The sequence below is a fragment of the Lepisosteus platostomus genome, chromosome 25, assembly GCF_059453375.1.
Source record: "Lepisosteus platostomus isolate fLepPlt1 chromosome 25, fLepPlt1.hap1, whole genome shotgun sequence".
Lineage (NCBI taxonomy): Eukaryota > Metazoa > Chordata > Actinopteri > Semionotiformes > Lepisosteidae > Lepisosteus > Lepisosteus platostomus.
In genome coordinates this window covers 12,316,729-12,335,046 of record NC_142635.1, presented here as the reverse complement: position 1 = coordinate 12,335,046, position 18,318 = coordinate 12,316,729, and the positions used below count along the sequence as shown (strand labels likewise).

The 18,318-nt window shown below is 41.5% G+C and overlaps 4 long non-coding RNA genes across 6 annotated transcripts; 1 reads left to right on the top strand and 3 right to left on the bottom strand.

Moving 5' to 3' along the window:
- On the bottom strand, positions 1-633 carry LOC148641092 (uncharacterized). Its single transcript, XR_015930266.1, has 2 exons — positions 503-633; positions 1-214 (listed from the first exon to the last, which is right to left on the bottom strand). It is a non-coding gene; the product is annotated as an uncharacterized LOC148641092 (long non-coding RNA).
- On the top strand, positions 632-3,822 carry LOC148641091 (uncharacterized). Of its 2 annotated transcripts, none has more exons than XR_015930267.1 (5): positions 632-723; positions 2,534-2,690; positions 2,828-2,879; positions 3,114-3,168; positions 3,597-3,822. It is a non-coding gene; the product is annotated as an uncharacterized LOC148641091 (long non-coding RNA). The 2 variants fall into 2 exon arrangements; XR_015930268.1 differs by having other exon boundaries at positions 2,828-2,891.
- Positions 3,823-4,886: 1,064 nt separating this feature from the next.
- On the bottom strand, positions 4,887-6,471 carry LOC148641090 (uncharacterized). Of its 2 annotated transcripts, XR_015930313.1 has the most exons (4): positions 6,352-6,471; positions 5,793-5,845; positions 5,599-5,649; positions 4,887-5,139 (listed from the first exon to the last, which is right to left on the bottom strand). It is a non-coding gene; the product is annotated as an uncharacterized LOC148641090 (long non-coding RNA). The 2 variants fall into 2 exon arrangements; XR_015930312.1 differs by lacking the exon at positions 6,352-6,471 and having other exon boundaries at positions 5,793-6,338.
- Positions 6,472-15,755: 9,284 nt separating this feature from the next.
- Positions 15,756-16,718, bottom strand: LOC148641089 (uncharacterized). Its single transcript, XR_015930316.1, has 3 exons — positions 16,650-16,718; positions 16,262-16,356; positions 15,756-15,969 (listed from the first exon to the last, which is right to left on the bottom strand). It is a non-coding gene; the product is annotated as an uncharacterized LOC148641089 (long non-coding RNA).
- Between the last annotated feature and the right edge of the window lie 1,600 nt (positions 16,719-18,318).

Below are 18,318 nucleotides of genomic sequence, written 5' to 3'. Positions count from 1 at the left end.
TCCAAGGACACGAGTTTATTGCAATAACTAAACAAGAAGAAACCGCATAGGAATAACCCGGCTGGCTGTTAATATCCAGTACTGAACATCGCTCAGGCGGTCCGCAGTCTGGAGCCCCGGGAGAGGAAGCGCTTCTTTCAGGACACAGCCGGAGAGACGGTGGGTAACCAGGGACCGCGAGGTGAGTCCGGCTGCTCCCCGGGATCAACTGCCGCTTGAACACAGGAGAGAAAGCGTTTCGCGTTCCTATACCGGTCTCAAGCGTCAAGTCTCGGCTTCTCACCATAGCCGATACAAAGGTAGCACCACTTTTTGAAGGCAGAAATAAGCGGTTTATTCGCAGGGATGTGTTAAGCAGTCGGTACGGGGGTGGGGGAGGAAAAAAAAAAAGCTTGGCTCCCTTTTCACGGGGTAATTCCCCCACCCAAGTACAAGCACACGACGTGCTTTCACGTTTAAAGAGTCTCGATCAGCAAAGCACAGACCGGTCGGATTCTCTCACCTTTGCATTCGCCGCTCATCTCCCCAGCTTCACGCTACACGGGAGCTCTGCGCTTCGGCCTTCAGACGGTTGTGGAGGACAGGAAGGCTGGAGAGGAGAAACTGCCTTAAATGAGAGCCCTGCCGAAACACGAGGAACATACCTGACCAAGGTCTACAAATACAAACAGCAGGATTAAGGAGTAGCAAAAACGATACGTTGTAGTTCGCCCCCTGCTAGCGGTACGCAAGTTGTTGGTTTATTTTCAATTAATGTTTCTTTGAAAACTTCTCTCGATTACTTTTGAGCTATTCCTTCCCTAATACAAAGAGACTTTTGTCCGACATGATCTTCCTTTGGCTGCAAAAACCCCTATATAAAGCTAAAGACGCCATGCGCCTACCAGAACGTTTTTAAAGGAGACCAATTGACAGCTGATACGAGATGAATCACACCTGGGTTCTGGCTTTTAATTAATTAGAAACGTCTAAAACACGGACTGGATTCTGGAGTTGGCCGTCTCCGCTTTGAAAATGGTCCTTCCCACGCAAATAATTTGGAGTACATTCCCACTCCACATTTTCAACTGAGCCGCTGATAAAGTAACTTTATTCAACTTTAATTGAACATTTAAGATTTGTTTTCAATTCAATTCAGAATACTTTATTCTTCCCCAGGGATTCAGCTGGTGAATAGTAAAAGGTTAGAAATTAGCGTGATCCTTGCGTTAGAAACAGTTTCAGAATTCCCGTCTTTTAACAGTAAGAATTAAACTGCTACTGTCTGACAGTCAATCTCACCTGTGATTACTGTACTGTAAATCACTCATTGACAGTGGTTCCTCATCACTGTACACTGTGTATATCCCTGTTTATACCTGTGTACACAGTGAATAATAGTATATAGAATTTTGTTGACTTTTTTTAATTAATCAAAATAGTGCCAGCCGTCTGATATTCATAGAAAACATTTTCTAACCACCTGCACTCTTTTCACTTGACTACAGTAACTCTCTTATCTTATAGGATATTGAATATTAGCTTCTTATATATAATAATAAGAGTGATGTGATTATCCACTGATTGCAAAACTAGTTATTACATCCTTATCACTATTCTGTTTTCTATGCATACACTCGTTCCCATTTTATTTACGTGCATAGCTTTTGATTTTTTCATCTTTCATCTGAGGGAATAAAACTTAGATATGGAACCTTGTCAAACGCCCATGGAAATATAAACAGATCATGTCGTGACAACTATTAGTATAAAGGAACTGAAGGGATACTCTACCCTAACACCAGCCGGGGCATAAAAACATTGAGAACAATTAAATCGTTCATGTAGGTTTCTAAAATGTTATCTTTAAAATCATTTCAGACATTAAAAAAAAAAAAACATTCACATTTTACCCCCTCTGACTGAACAGGGGGAACCGCCTCGTCTCCTAAGTGTGACTTGGCTTAAGACTGAATAAGAGAGTTACATGGCCGGTCTTTAGCCTGGCCGGCCTGGTGGCTCCGTGGGCTAACCCATCGGGCACTTTCTAAAGTTCAGACAATTGGATCGACTCCCAGAGACGCTGGGGAGTTAAAGACGAGCCCCGAGCCTCCCCGTCAGTCTGAGATCTAAGCCCCGGGTGTAGCTCTCATGCTGTCGGGGTGAGTTTGTGTAGGTGGCTGTTCTCTGCCACGCCGGCCGTTTTGGGGGGTTCCATTTTCGGGGCCCTCCAAAACAGGGAAAATGGGGGGTTTAAGTCCTTTATGAATGAATAGTAATGAAGTGAATTCTAAAAAGCAGCCCCTTATACCACTGAGACACCTGCAGGACGGGTGTGGCACTAGCAGTGAAAGAGAGGTGCAGTCCTAACTAGGAGCGGCAGGGGTCCCTATCCAGCACATTTCTCTTGATTCGATCAACTGGCCGCAAGCTAGAAGTTCCCGTCGAGCACAGCCTCGTAGGGGAGTGTCACTGTTTTAGGTTTTCTGAGAATCCTTAGCCGACAAATGCTTTATGTATAATCTGGTGAGTTGAAGCTTCTATGTATCTCCAGTAACGTCAGTGTTGAAGCCCTTGTAACAGAATCCGCAGCTGTCCGTCAGGACCGGAGCCCGCCTCCAGAGTGACCTTCCTCAGCGGACACGCCCCGTCCACCTGTTCCACAGGTGCGCTCGGCAAGATGGCGGCGGGACGAGCTGGTGCGGCTCGAGGTGCGTTTGCGTTTTATTTCGAAGTTTCTTATTTTAAGTGCAAAAAATCAAATTTCACTTTGGGGAAAGCAAGATGAAAATTATTTTGTTGTTGCTACTGTTGTTAATTGTTGTTTTTTCTTTTCTTTGTGTTTTAGGACGCCGAAATGAGTGTCCTGTCCGTTGGAGCGTGCTCTCGAAGTTTGAAAAGTTTGTATAAAGGTTCTTATACTATCATGCTTTGTACTTTCATTGTATGTTTTTAAAATATGGTATCTCTAGGTGTCTGGGGATGTAGTTTTTCTTCTAATATTAACTTTTTAAAGTCCTTAGCTGTGTAATGTCCTTTGGCGGATTGGGGCTAAAAGAACGTTTTTCGTTCCGAAATGATACAAATATTGTCAAGATTAAACGGATTAATTCGTTAGGTTTTTATTTCTCCAGGTGCCAAAAGGATTTCAAGAACGGGATACCAGTTCTGAAAAGTGTTTTTTTAACGGTAAGTTATATTCCCACCTTCTGCTATACTATTAATATTTGTGTAACTCGTTAAGACAACACGTTTTGCCTGCTTTTTCACACATTTTTACCCGGAACAGGCATATATTAACTACATTGCTGCTTTTCGTTTCGTTGTGCTTTTGTTGAACGGAAAAAGCAAACTCTTAAGACGCTGGTTCTTCAACGGAATTGAATTCTCATGTGGCTGAACGTATGTTCTGGAGTTTTTTGGAGTAGCGGGACAGGGATCTATCTTTGCTTTCTCATTTAATCAGTTGTTTTCTCATTGCATTTCATCGTGTTTATATACATATATATATATTCAAGCACCACGTTTAAATGTTTAACTTTTATTTAGCACATCAAGTGAATCCGTTCTGCAAATCCCGTGTTTTGTTAACTTGATCTTTTTTCTTTTGCCTTCAGTTCTGCTGCTCCTGATCCTCAGCGCTCCGTCGATCTCGTCTCCACTCCAGCAGCTCGTGCGTTGGCAAGTTATTGTTGACAGTGTGTGCTTTTCTTTAAATTTTATTTTTGACAACAGTGACTGTAATGTACCGATTCAGTGTTGTATCTTGCTCTTAATGTCGTTATGTTGTTAAACTGTTTCCTGTTGACTGCTGCTACTGTATGTGCTGTGCATTCTGAAATAAAAAAACATTGTTTTGCATTTTCTGTTATTTTTTCAAGGTGTGTTGGAAGGGTTTGCTCTGGGCTGGTGTCTCACTGCTGTAAGTTTTGGCTGCAAAATCTGGAGAGAGCAATCAGTTTCCGAGAAGCGATGCGATGGGTTGTTTTGTCCTTTGCGCCACGGCCGCAAGGGGACACCCTATCGCATCGTGACTTGGAAACTGCGGGGGCTACCCCCTTTTTAAGTTGCTCCAGATTTTCCCGCCTTTTTAGATAGTCTCTGGGGGGTTAGGGTCCCTAGGAGGGAGCCGAGGTACAGCCCCTAGGGGAGGAGAAGGGAGGGAAGCTCTAGCCAAGCCCCCTCACTCCCAGCTGAGAGGAAGGCGGGCTGAAGGTGGCTTTGGCCCGAGAGAGAGGAGGCACCCAGGGTGGACTCAGCCTATCAGTCACAGCTTGCAACCAACAGACTTCTAAGTCCACACCAGGAGACCTGCCTCGCTGCAGGGACCTAGGCCATCACCAACCTGCCTTCCCCTCCTGCTGGGAGTGAGTGGGCTTGGCTAGAGCTGGAGTCAATCGCCCAGCCCCTCTCTCCAAAAAGAGGAGTAGACGGGGCTGGGTTTGATTGATGGGAGGAGACCACGCCCTGCAAGAGCCCCGGTATATACTAAGTTTTTTGGCGGGAAAATCTGGACAGACTTAACAAGGGGGTAGCCTCTGCAGTTTCCAAGTCACAAAGCGATAGGGTGTCCCCTTGCGGTCAGTGACAACAAGGAAAAAACAGCCCTTCGCCTCGCTTCTCGGAAACTGTTTGCAAAATCTCTCCGCCAAAAAACTCACCAACACCGGGCTTTTTCAGGACCAAGGGTGTACGGAACTCTGCATGAGAACAGAAACAACAAAACACATCAAACTCCAATCAACAATTTATTGAGCGAAAGTTGCATACAAAACAAAGCATTCCAGTACGAGCGATGCACAGATTCGAAATGAGAATTAACACCTTTTAAATTACAAAGCGTCAAAGCAAGGCTACATTAACAATAAAGACTTTTTACAAGTAAGCAGAGTCCAAAACATTAGCATCCAACATTAAACAACGCATTCCATTACATACGATAGATGTACAGGATCTGAAGTGAAAAGTAACATGCATTTAAATAACAAAATGTCAAAGCACGGGTACATTTACGCTAAATGCTTTTACAAGTAAAAAGGGTACGAAAAGAGTTGCATGCAACTACATGGAAAAGCACAGAAACATACGGCACGTTACTGTTTCTCCAAGGGATCTGTCGAGGCAGCGACCAGAGTGAAGACTGGAACTTTGTTGCATTTCCTGCAAAACAACAGAAATCCGTATTAGCTGAGCTTGGAATAAAGCGCTTAGCCTGGTGTAACGGGACATGTTCCTGTTTAACAGGGTATTGAAGTGTGTAGAGTACCGAAGCAAAATACAATCAATACAGCTACATGTGTCGATTAGACAGAACTACCACATTCTACTGTTTTTCTTCCATTCTGGTTAGCATGTTCTTTTTCTGAAACTGTATTTTGCGCATCGAAAAAGCAAATGTGATCGCAGTTTTAGCAGAAATTGCTTTCAATAAACAGCAGGCCGATAGTTTTTTTTGTCGCTTCAGAACCGTATCTGCCTTGGAGAAATCTAATCTAATACTACCTAGCCTGAGTCTCCTTTTCAAAAGGTGCATCACGTTTTCCAACAATTTTCGGGAGGTGCAGTATATAGTGTACTTCAATATGATACGTGTGAAAGAATTAAAGAGTTTCTACTTACAGAGATAATTGCAGCACCTGAGCCAAGTATGTCCTTCCCGAAGACGCCCAACTGCAAAACACAATAACACATTTAGAAGATCATTTAAAGATAATTTAAAACAAGGTTTCTTATAAGCTAACACCAAGACATATAAAACAGAAAATATTTGAATAAGATGCGTGTAAGGAAATAAATAAAATATTTATACTTACGTTAATACTCCAATTTCTTTAGTGCGAACCATGTCTTGCCCGTAGATAATAAGCTGAAAACACACAAAAAAAGCAGAATTTAAAATTGAAAGACCATTTAAACTGAGAAGTATTCTTTGCAAGTGAAATGTTTATCACGAATATAAGCACATAATCACCTACCATACTCTAGAATATAATGAAAGAACTTCAATTCTAAATTGGCTATTTTCGGATTTGGATAATTGCACACGCTTAATTTTGTGAACAGAGGTGTTTGATAAAGATTAGGATAAAGTAACTCACAAAAAAAGCCAATTCAAATGTCTTTATGGCTACAACAGAGCTTTTCTTCAGTGTAAAAGAAATATGTTATCTGTGTAAAACAAGTGGCTTCTTAAAAACAAGAGAATCGGGGGAGAAGACATTAAAAATACAATTTAGCCCCTATCGAGAATACTTGTTTTACCCCTTTCTCCTGTGAGGTGTAGACTACATAACTACATTAGTTAAATTTTATTTACATTCAAATACAAACGAAAAATTAAAAATAACCACAGAAAACGCGGAACAAACTCACCCAGCTCCCTTCTCTCTCGCAGAAGCCGGCGGACAGGTGTGCGGGGCGTGGCCTGCGAGAGATGTCATTCAAGTGGGCGTGGCTACAGCCTGACGTTGCAGGTCGCTTTCTTTTTTTTTTCTTGACTTTTCCAAAGCGTGCGGAAGCAATCAAGCACGTTTTCAGAAGTACCTATTAGTTACAAGTTTCAAAATCCTTTTTTTCCCATGGCCACCAGGTATATTTAATCCTCATCAGTATTTGAGGGCCTCAGGAATATGAATGAGCGTTTAGAAATATGGAGGTGAGCTGTGGGGTAAAATGTTTACAGCAGGACACCTACTGTTCTGTAACCTGATTTATCTTAACACTGCACCAAGAAGACATTTTTCCTCTCTAAACATTTATCACACACTCAGTTTACTACCTTTGTACTTCTAATTAGTCATGCAGCAGATGTGTTCATGTAAGAAATTACAAGGACATGAGAAAGTTTAAGTGAGAGGACAGTATTGGATCCATGTTGCCCTTTTGGTTACTGCTCTCAGTTTTGTATTGTCATGCAGAAATGACTCAAAAGAAGACAAGCAGTTGGTTTCAACAAAATCGTTGGAAAACCTGTGCCATTCTCCCACAACCCTTTGTGTAAAGAGCTAGAGATGATGGCTACACTGTTTAAACCAGATGAACCCACCATTCCTTCTGAAGAGTGGGAACCTACCTGGTGTGAGATGACAAATTTCTTGAAAAGGTCCAGAGCAGGATCAGTGTCAGAGCCAGAGGATCACAGACTCTGCGAGAGACTCAGGCGGAGACTCCGGAAGCTGCTGAAATCTGTAGGGAGGAAGAACTACCTCAAAGAAAGCTGGCTTATGGCAAAGGGGTGTGAGCCCTTCAGTCATGATTCCCTGAGCTCAATGAGCTTCAGCTTTAGATCTCCCCCTCTGGTTACTTCCTTTCAAGGAGTAGCAGTGGAACACCCTTCACTTGGTCGGTCCCATGAAAAGACCAGCTCTAATGTCTCCTTTGCTTTACCGGCTAGCAGCAACCTTCTACTCCTTAAGGGCTTCCTTGCAGCTCAATGACTGTACTCGATCTCTCTAGCAGTCTCCCTACTCCCAGACACCCCTCCAGGAGCCTCCTGCCTCCAGATGATTCACAGTGCCTCCTGCTCCTTCACCGTAGGCACTGCTCTGCTGCTGACCAGGTCCTCCTCTAGCCGCTGACATCACCTCCCACCACCACTGGTCAGGGACTCACACAGCCTGGTGTCTCCAACGTGTCACTCGTACACTCAGACTCAACTCATTCATTACATTAAGTCAACAAATCTCAAACAATTAAAAAACATTTCACTTCTTAATGTGGAAGGTCATTTATTTTCTCAGTTTTGGGAAGCAGGTTGACTAGGTGCATGTTGAACAAAATTCTATTGATTCTTCTGTATAAAAGTGGCATTTCAGGATTGTCCGGCTGCCAGGAACTGATAAGAGCAGTGGAAATGAAGAAGGAGAGCAACTGGATACACTGGGGAGGGACAAGGGAGTGATCGTTGACCTGGCAAGACATCTGGAATATTGATGTACAAGGGATCAAATTACTGCTTTGCTGTTGAATAAGTTCTGCCCACAATAACCAGCCTCCATACAGGGGGCTGGTAGAGAGAACTAATTTCACACAGTGTGGACGACCTGCAAGTTTAGAGAATGAGCTCTCATTCTGTCAAGCAAGTCTGTCAGATGGGAGAAATAGGTGGCAACATGAACAGGTTCTCACACAGCTGGCAACTGGACTAGAGATAGCAAAGAGAAAGCCAAAACACCTTACCTAGTGCCCTTAGGTAAATGTCAGTCTCTCATCCTCGAGTGTCAGTAGAACAGATGGAGAGTATGGAGTCTTCCAACTGATGTTGGCTATAGGGGTTTTGCAGGACAGTCAGTTTGGACAGGACAGGGGCTGCTTGTTGTCAAAGAAGCAGGAAACAAAGAGTAAGTGGCCCAAATCACTAAGCAAATACATGTAGTATCCTCACAAATCTGGTTTCCAAGGAATAAGCTTTGGCAAACTAAAGCAAACTACAGGAAGCCCTGTGTTAGTTAATTGTAAGTGTTTCTCTTGCAGGTATTACACAAACACGGTATCTCCTATAGCATTCCTTGAGTTTCTGTCCCCAAAGAGAGGGGATGTATAAACATTTTGGAGGAAGGTCCATTTTCCCATCCCCAGCTTTTTTAAAATGCTGGAAGCAGACAAAGGAGTTAATTAATAATGGGTTGTGCCTGAGTAGGGGAAGCCAGGAGAAAACAATGATGATGCCACATTTTCAGGGGAAAAAGGATTTACAGAAATGAAAACTCATAGGTTATGGGGTTGTTTGAGTACATGAGGAAAAAACAAAACCATTATCAGAAACAAATAAGATGTCATTTCAGACTCTACTGATGATTCAAAACAGTCAGCCTGCTAGTTTATTTAAACTCCTACTTACCAAGCAGAAGGACCAGTTCTGATTGAGAATGGAAGGAAGGTGTTCAATAGGAGAAAAACAGTTAAAAATCATCAGCCAATAGATGGCATAAAAATATTGGAAGGCAAATAATGTTTCTCAAATTAATGCCTCAATCTATTTTATAAACTGAAATTACAACGATCTCATCAGTCATTACTATTTTAAATATGAAGGACACTTTTTGCAAAGCCTGTTTTTATAGTGGGTCTGCAGCACTGACCTCCTTTTTGGAAGACATCAGCTGAGAACTCCATTCCGATCATAGGAGGCATTGACATCCTCTGATGCAGGTATTAAAATCAGATTGAGTTCTGAAGTGATTTAAGATATAATCTCTATATGTATAAAGAAATATCTAAATATAAATAATCAATTCACTATCCTTCACTCTTAAATTTTTTCTGAAATAGACTGAGGATACTGAAAAGTTTAGAAAGAACACACTTCTAATATTGTTCAAGGAAAAGTTCTTCAAACAATGCTGTAGTGTCCCTAGAAGGCTGTTACAGGAAAGCATTTTGGCTGAAGCCCAGGCTGTGCTGTTTCTCTGAGTCAAGATGGTTTCTAAGCAGGCAGGGAGTTTCGAAGCAGGTGTACATTATTGAGCTAGACACACCTGGGCATTCCACATGAGGATTTTAGAGCTTTTGGGAAAGGTTCTAATGGAATTACTCGAGCATCTGTAATTAATGGCTTAAAAAATGAAGCTTGGGAGGAAAAGATTGTGCTTTGAGTTGGAGGGGAACATAAGAATTATTTATTGTGAGCTGTACTAACAATATTTCTGTGGCTCTGGAATATTGAGATCTGGTTAGTGAGAAGAGCAAGATGTCAATGGCTTGGAATATTCTACCAGAACACTGTTACTGGAGCCAGCTGATCATCGGTGGGAGTGACAAGCTGTGCTGTGGCTTGGAAATGCAGTAAGCGATGTTGTCTAGGAGGGAGTGCCCCATGTGCTGAGGTGGTGTGTGTGCACCAGATCATGGGTAAATTCCATTGGGGTGGGTTGAAGTTGTGCAGTAAATTGCATTTGCAGGACTTCTGTTCAGTGATGATCTGTGTAGATGTTGAGGGTGTTGCATTCAAAATCAAGCAATGTGGATGATCTGAAGTGAAGTGCATTTTCGAGTACAACTATTTTAATTTATTAGATGTAATTGCTGTCTGGTACATGGCAAAATTACTGTTCTTCTTGAGATATTTTGTATAAATACTTCATGTAGTTTGCGTTTTGGAGGTGTGCTGGAGGCAGGCATGTACTTACTATGTAATTTAGCATTGATACAGAATGCAGGGGATTTTACAAAGTTTGCATTATTGTCACACATGCAGACATGTCTTTAGAAATACTTGTAGAGCAGAGCTGTACCTCATCTTCATTTTTTTAAAGGATTTATCCTACTGCAGTCATTTCACCACCACGCAAAAGAAGTACAAGACTAAGTCCTTTTCTGTAGATTAGTGTTTGCCAAACAATGCAGCAGTACCTGGTGAGATGCACCAACAGACCCTCTAATAGGTACAGAAATGAGAAATTAAATAAATGGGAAACATTATTTCCCATTTATTTGCCCAGGTTGTTAGTCTAGACAGGTATCTCGCCAGGATTCTGGGGTTAACACCAATACCCTTTAATCGTTAGGGACCTTGCTTAAACTTATCATCCAAATGATCAAATCTTTTTGGGATAAGATGGAAAAGCGACACCAATAGGTCTCTCTCACCCCACACAACAATTGCAGAAACAGAATAGATTTCCAGTTTCTGTACCAGTCCTAAGTAGGCTTGGCCTTGCTTAATAAAAGACCAAACTACAAGGTTATTTTCCAGATCTGCTTCCTTACTGAAAAGGTGAGGAGATTTTACTGGGCTCAGCTCAGAATCCACATGCCTAGGTCTGTTATCAGCTTGGGGAGGGAGCTGACGTACATGTACTTCCTATTGATCAGTTGTTCATACAGTATACTGAAGAGCAATTCCTATTGGTCGATAAGAGGAGGCATCTTTTCAATTCCGATTGGCCAGACATAAGGAGCTGAGCAGCCAATCATATCGGTGACAAGACTAGATGACAATCTTGATACACTTCTCTATGAAAGTAGATGTTTGAAGTTCCTGAAAATATAGACCTGGTAGGATAACAAAAAATTTGCTCAAATCAAATAGAAGGCAACTTTCTAACCCATGAATAACTTTTACATCTTCATAAAAACTCAGCATTAAAATGACCACAAATTAGTTAGGCAGAGCCCTTATAACTATCATGTTTGACAATAGAATCCACCTTTAACAAATACTGTGTTCAATTGAGCTGCTAAAAGAGCTGTGTGTTGCGTTGTGTGTTGCAGTGATCTAGAGGTGTGGTCGCCACAGTGTGTACATACAACACATAATTTGAACTCAGTCTTTGTTATTGAGCTCGCTGAAACAGGAGTGTCATAGATTTCTCTGAGACTTTTAACCACAGATGGCAGAACAGAGGTACAGCAACATAGATCGCCGCAATGACATCAATAGTGGAACAAGACAAAGGTGTGCTCCTACCTGCAGGCCATATAAATCGAACCCAGAGATGGCAGAGAGTAGAAAGTACAGTGCTTACTGAAGCCAAGCTGCACACAAACTACATTTGACTGTATTCGGTGAGTATATGATTTCCCATTTGGAAAAGGACATAATGGGATTGTGTTGGAAGCAAAAAAGGTAAAGAGATAAGGAAGAGACCCTCAGATAGTATAAGACAGTTATAGACAAAATTAGAGTCACCAGACCTGGAGCTCCCCATCTGTGTCTTTCACAACGAGCTACCTGCCATGGGAGTTTAGGCAGGTGTTTGTAGCTCTTATATTCCTACTGATGCTAAATATAAAACTGCCTCTGAAATTATTTACAATTATAGTCAAGACCTTGAATAATATGCCCCGAAATTAATTCTGGGAGATTTAATTGGCTGTTTGCTTAAGACTAATTATTATCAATACTTAAAAGGCTACACAAAAGGTTCTAGAACATTAGATCTCTGTTATTGAAACATTAAGAATGCCTGTAAAGATCTTATCAAACCACTGACAGGATGATCTGATCTGTTTGCCTATTACCATTGTACCGACAGAATTTCAAAACAGTGAAGCCAAAGACCAGACTTATGCATGCGTTGGAGCATGAAAGAGTCCAAGCTTTGCAAGGCTGCTTCGATTCAACAGACTGTGAGGTGACTGTGAGGATGATAATGACCAGGCTGATGGTATCGCCTTCAAATAACATTTTTGTGTTGAAAATGTGATCCCATCCAAACACATTTTTAGCTATACAAACAGTAAAGATTAAAAGAAATGCTGGTGAAGAACTCTTTAACATGCAATTGAGCTCATTGGTGTGTCTCCCCTTACAATAACATCTGAAGAAGTGGGGAGTCTGTTTTTGCAAGTAAGTACTCAAAAATCAATGGGCCTGGAAAATCTGGGAGGCAATACTTTGCAGAAATGTCCTCAACAACTTAGTCCTGTATTCTGTTAACTTTCCCAAAAGTAACTGGAATATTTACAGTTCTGAGTTTGTGGAAGACATCTGCAGTGATACCAATATCTAAAAGAACAAAACCTGTTGAATAACAAGATTTCCATCCTGAAAACTTAAGTTTAGTTTCAATGAAATGTTTTGGACAAAAGTTCTGCTCCATCTTCATTTGGCCAACAGTGTCCTCAAGGTCCCTTAACCATTTGTGTACAGGGTGAAACAAGCAGTGGAAAGTGAGTCTCTTGCCTTGTTAAGTCAAGTATTAAAGCATTTAGAAACCTCATCATCGTATGTGCACATACAGGACGTTTTGTTACTAATTAACACTATTCAGGCATACAGGTTGATAGTGAAGATTCTGGATATAGGAGTACATCATACACTTACAATTTTCTTACTCATTGGGAACAGTATGTATGAGCGATCCTGGGGAAGTCTCTCATCATCAGCACCAGCGCAGGGGTAACCCAAGGCTGTGTGCTGTCCCCATTGCTTTTCACACTGTACACTGGTGATTGTGATGATACAATTACACACAGGAGATACAGTAAATCCTTTTTCTAATTGGTGTCAGGATAAGTTTTTAAACACAAAACAAAGGAAATGATCATTGAATCCAGGAAGAAATGTTCCTTTCTTCTGAACTCTGTAACTCTGAATGGAACAGATAGTGAAACAGTAAATGAATATAAATACCTTGGCACTCTTATTGATTGTAAAATAACTTGGATCGCCAATACAGAGGCAGGGTATTTAAAGATGCAGCAAAGGTTGTATTTCCTAAGGAACGTAAGGAGTTGTAATGTAGACAGCACAATGTTTGACACTATTTGTCAGTTTGATTCCAGGTATTTTAAGCTTTAGTATTCAGAGCTGGGGCGGGGCCTTGTCCTGGCAGAACAAAAACAAGTTGAACAAAGCGATCAGGGCTGGTGGCAAGATTACCGGCACATCCTTGGACTCAAGAACATGTCTAATGGAGCGACATATTATTAATCTTGCACATAAAATCTTACATGTCCCCTGTCATTCATTCTTTTTAGATTATACTCCCCTATCCCCTAGATCGAGGTACCAGATCCCCTGTATAAAGACTAGGCAAGTATTTACTTCGTTTCTACCTAAAGGCATCCAATTGTGGAGCAGTGAAAAGATCGTTCAGAGGTAGGGTTCCTATTGTTATTGTTGGTATTTCAGACACTTTACTAGCTAGTTGTCTGTTTTTAATCTTATGATATAGGATCGAGCTCTGACTGAGCAATGTTGTTAACATGTTGATTTGCATCATAGTATTGCACCTTTGTAATATTGTATTATTGTCATATATGTTGTATGTTATGTGCTCCTGATCAGCAAGACAAGCTGCCTTTGAGGCAATAAAGGTTATTTCACTCATTTCATTCATAGTACTCTGTAGAAGAGACTGAAAGAGAATGAAGAAATTGGAAAGATAAAAATGACTTAACAAGCATGCATACTGTAGTTTCTCTCTGAATTCAGGGTTTAATTATTAAAGAAAGGAATATAAGAAACGCCCAATTATAAGGCAGTTTATTTTATATTGGTAAGAAGAAAAGATTGAATCTATTTTTGAGGGAGAAAATTGAAGTATTTATTTTTCTAGCTTTAAGAATTGTGTATTTTGATCCAGGAGAATTATCTGTTTTAGAGTGTTTTGGTGTCAGGTCTTTTTTTTGTTATTGTGTTTTAATTTATCACAGTAGACCAGCTTCTGCCAGAAGGATCTGTTTTATTTTTCTGATTACTTTTCTCGCTCTGAAATGAAGACTTGTTTTTTTTTTTACTGTAATTTGCCTAAAGTTCTGGACTTGAGTTCTGTCTACCAACTTACCCAAAAGATGACTGAACTGTCACAGTATCCTACTTTCATTTCGTTTTCATTGAATACTTAGTGCAACATATTACGAGGCTGCGATGGACTCGTCAGCACTGGGATCAGGTCCTCTTCACAGATGAGTCACTCTTCGGCCTGTTCCACGCAGACGGGAGGGACAGAGTGTGGAGGAGGAGGTGTTGAGTTTCTGTTTTCCATCAGTATATATGTATGTGTATGTGTATGTATCTGCAGTTAAACACGCGTCTGTACGTACACATTGTACTGTAGGTGCTCTGGGACAATGTAAACCGAGCCTGGAAAAGGCCAGTTACTGTCTGTGTAATGCAGAGGGATGTTGAATAGGTTTTTAACCTTCACTAAAGAGAAATAAACTGATATTAAGGTTATAATGATGTTCAATATCAATTTACTACATTTAAATGGACATGCAATGGTTACATAAGCAGTTTTGGTTCTGAGTAGCCTTGTCACATAATGAAATCTGTTTTCATGTGCATCGATGGGAAAAATGATCCTATTTCCATGGTTAATGATTCTCAGCGCTAATGAGAATTGAGAAATGCAGTCACAGTAAGAGCAGTTACTTATATGGTTAAGAGGGAGTTACAGTCTGTTGTGTGTAGACTGGGAGTACTGTACAGATCTCTTTGGGGAACTGGACAGATACATATTGATTTACATTTGTCCAAAAGTAGTGAACAGTATATTTTGTTTTAAGGAAGGGTCCCAAAGTTGGATTTCATGCACATTTAAAGTTAAATCCTTGAATATTTAAAGTTTTTTTTCCCTCTTACTGAATGATAGTTAATGTTTGAAGAGTTGAGTACTTCTTCCTTTCAGCATATACAGATCTTTAAAAGACAAACTGCTTCCATTGAGTCTGTTCTCTAAACCTCTACTTAGAAGTGGAACGGCGTTCAGAGCTATAGTGTTGCACAGTAGATTGTGGGGGTGTGTGTGTTACAGCACCACATAGGCCCATGATTAACCATGTAATGCTGTTTCAGAGGACAGTCTGATTGGTTCCTGAAGTGCTGTGATCATCCCCCCCCAATGATGTGCTCAGCCTCAGGAAAGGATTTCAAGCTCCCCAACATATTTGCATTCTCTCAAGTTCCTGGCAACAACACATGAACCATTTCTACACACAGTACTTTGTAATTAACGTTAGAGTCTTTTGTCCTTCCTGAGTTTCTAATTTCTCAGGGGTGAAGCTGTGAACAGGACTGGATTCTGAGAAAGACCTGCCAGCTGTAGAGCTCAAGCTGCTGTTTCAGATCTTTATTTCAAGCACCAGTTTGTCCAAGAGCAGTATTAACAAGATTAAACTCTATCCAATTTAATGTGGAGATTCATTTTTTTTTTAGATACATGCAAGTAGTGGCTGTATTTTACAGCCGAGTTGCAGGAAAGACGTCTGCGCAGTAACTACGCCAGAGGAAGACGAAGCACCCTGAACAGCCTGCAAGGGGAACATTAAAAAAAAAAACTGGGAGGATAATCAAAAGTGGAGAAATTCACACAGCCTTTCAAAAACAATCCAAGGACACGAGTTTATTGCAATAACTAAACAAGAAGAAACCGCATAGGAATAACCCGGCTGGCTGTTAATATCCAGTACTGAACATCGCTCAGGCGGTCCGCAGTCTGGAGCCCCGGGAGAGGAAGCGCTTCTTTCAGGACACAGCCGGAGAGACGGTGGGTAACCAGGGACCGCGAGGTGAGTCCGGCTGCTCCCCGGGATCAACTGCCGCTTGAACACAGGAGAGAAAGCGTTTCGCGTTCCTATACCGGTCTCAAGCGTCAAGTCTCGGCTTCTCACCATAGCCGATACAAAGGTAGCACCACTTTTTGAAGGCAGAAATAAGCGGTTTATTCGCAGGGATGTGTTAAGCAGTCGGTACGGGGGTGGGGGAGGAAAAAAAAAAAAAGCTTGGCTCCCTTTTCACGGGGTAATTCCCCCACCCAAGTACAAGCACACGACGTGCTTTCACGTTTAAAGAGAGTCTCGATAAGCAAAGCACAGACCGGTCGGATTCTCTCACCTTTGCATTCGCCGCTCATCACCCCAGCTTCACGCTACACGGGAGCTCTGCGCTTCGGCCTTCAGACGGTTGTGGAGGACAGGAAGGCTGGGGAACTGGAGAGGAGAAACTGCATTTAATGAGCGCCCTGCCGAAACACGAGGAACATACCTGTCCAAAGTCTACAAATACAAACAGCAGGATTAAGGAGTAGCAAAAACGATACGTTGTAGTTCGCCCCCTGCTAGCGGTACGCAAGTTGTTGGTTTATTTTCAATTAATGTTTCTTTGAAAACTTCTCTCGATTACTTTTGAGCTATTCTTTCCCTAATACAAAGAGACTTTTGTCCGACATGATTTTCCTTTGGCTGCAAAACCCCTATATAAGCTAAAGACGCCATGCGCCTACCAGAACATTTTTTAAAGGAGACCAATTGACGGCTGATACGAGATGAATCACACCTGGCTTCTGGCTTTTAATTAATTAGAAACGTCTAAAACCCGGACTGGATTCTGGAGTTGGCCGTCTCCGCTTTGAAAATGGTCCTTCCCACGCAAATAATTTGGAGTACATTCCCACTCCACATTTTCAACTGAGCCGCTGATAAAGTAACTTTATTCAACTTTAATTGAACATTTAAGATTTGTTTTCAATTCAATTCAGAATACTTTATTCTTCCCCAGGGATTCAGCTGGTGAATAGTAAAAGGTTAGAAATTAGCGTGATCCTTGCGTTAGAAACAGTTTCAGAATTCCCGTCTTTTAACAGTAAGAATTAAACTGCTACTGTCTGACAGTCAATCTCACCTGTGATTACTGTACTGTAAATCACTCATTGACAGTGGTTCCTCATCACTGTACACTGTGTATATCCCTGTTTATACCTGTGTACACAGTGAATAACAGTATATAGAATTTTGTTGACTTTTTTTAATTAATCAAAATAGTGCCAGCCGTCTGATATTCATAGAAAACATTTTCTAACCACCTGCAATCTTTTCACTTGACTACAGTAACTCTCTTATCTTATAGGATATTGAATATTAGCTTCTTATATATAATAATAAGAGTGATGTGATTATCCACTGATTGCAAAACTAGTTATTACATCCTTATCACTATTCTGTTTTCTATGCATACACTCGTTCCCATTTTATTTACGTGCATAGCTTTTGATTTTTTCATCTTTCATCTGAGGGAATAAAACTTAGATATGGAACCTTGTCAAACGCCCATGGAAATATAAACAGATCATGTCGTGACAACTATTAGTATAAAGGAACTGAAGGGATACTCTACCCTAACACCAGCCGGGGCATAAAAACATTGAGAACAATTAAATCGTTCATGTAGGTTTCTAAAATGTTATCTTTAAAATCATTTCAGACATTACAAAAAAAACATTCACATTTTACCACCTCTGACTGAACAGGGGGAACCGCCTCGTCTCCTAAGTGTGACTTGGCTTAAGACTGAATAAGAGAGTCACATGGCCGCTCTTTAGCGTGGCCGGCCTGGTGGCTCCGTGGGCTAACCCATCGGGCACTTTCTAAAGTTCAGACAATTGGATCGACTCCCAGAGACGCTGGGGAGTTAAAGACGAGCCCCGAGCCTCCCCGTCAGTCTGAGATCTAAGCCCCGGGTGTAGCTCTCGTGCTGTCGGGGTGAGTTTGTGTAAGTGGCTGTTCTCTACCACGCCGGCCGTTTTGGGGGGTTCCATTTTCGGGGCCCTCCAAAACAGGGAAAATGGGGGGTTTAAGTCCTTTATGAATGAATAGTAATGAACTGAATTCTAAAAAGCAGCCCCTTATACCACTGAGACACCTGCAGGACGGGTGTGGCACTAGCAGTGAAAGAGAGGTGCAGTCCTAACTAGGAGCGGCAGGGGTCCCTATCCAGCACATTTCTCTTGATTCGATCAACTGGCCGCAAGCTAGAAGTTCCCGTCGAGCACAGCCTCGTAGGGGAGTGTCACTGTTTTAGGTTTTCTGAGAATCCTTAGCCGACAAATGCTTTAAGTATGATCTGGTGAGTTTAAGCTTCTATGTATCTCCAGTAACGTCAGTGTTGAGGCCCTT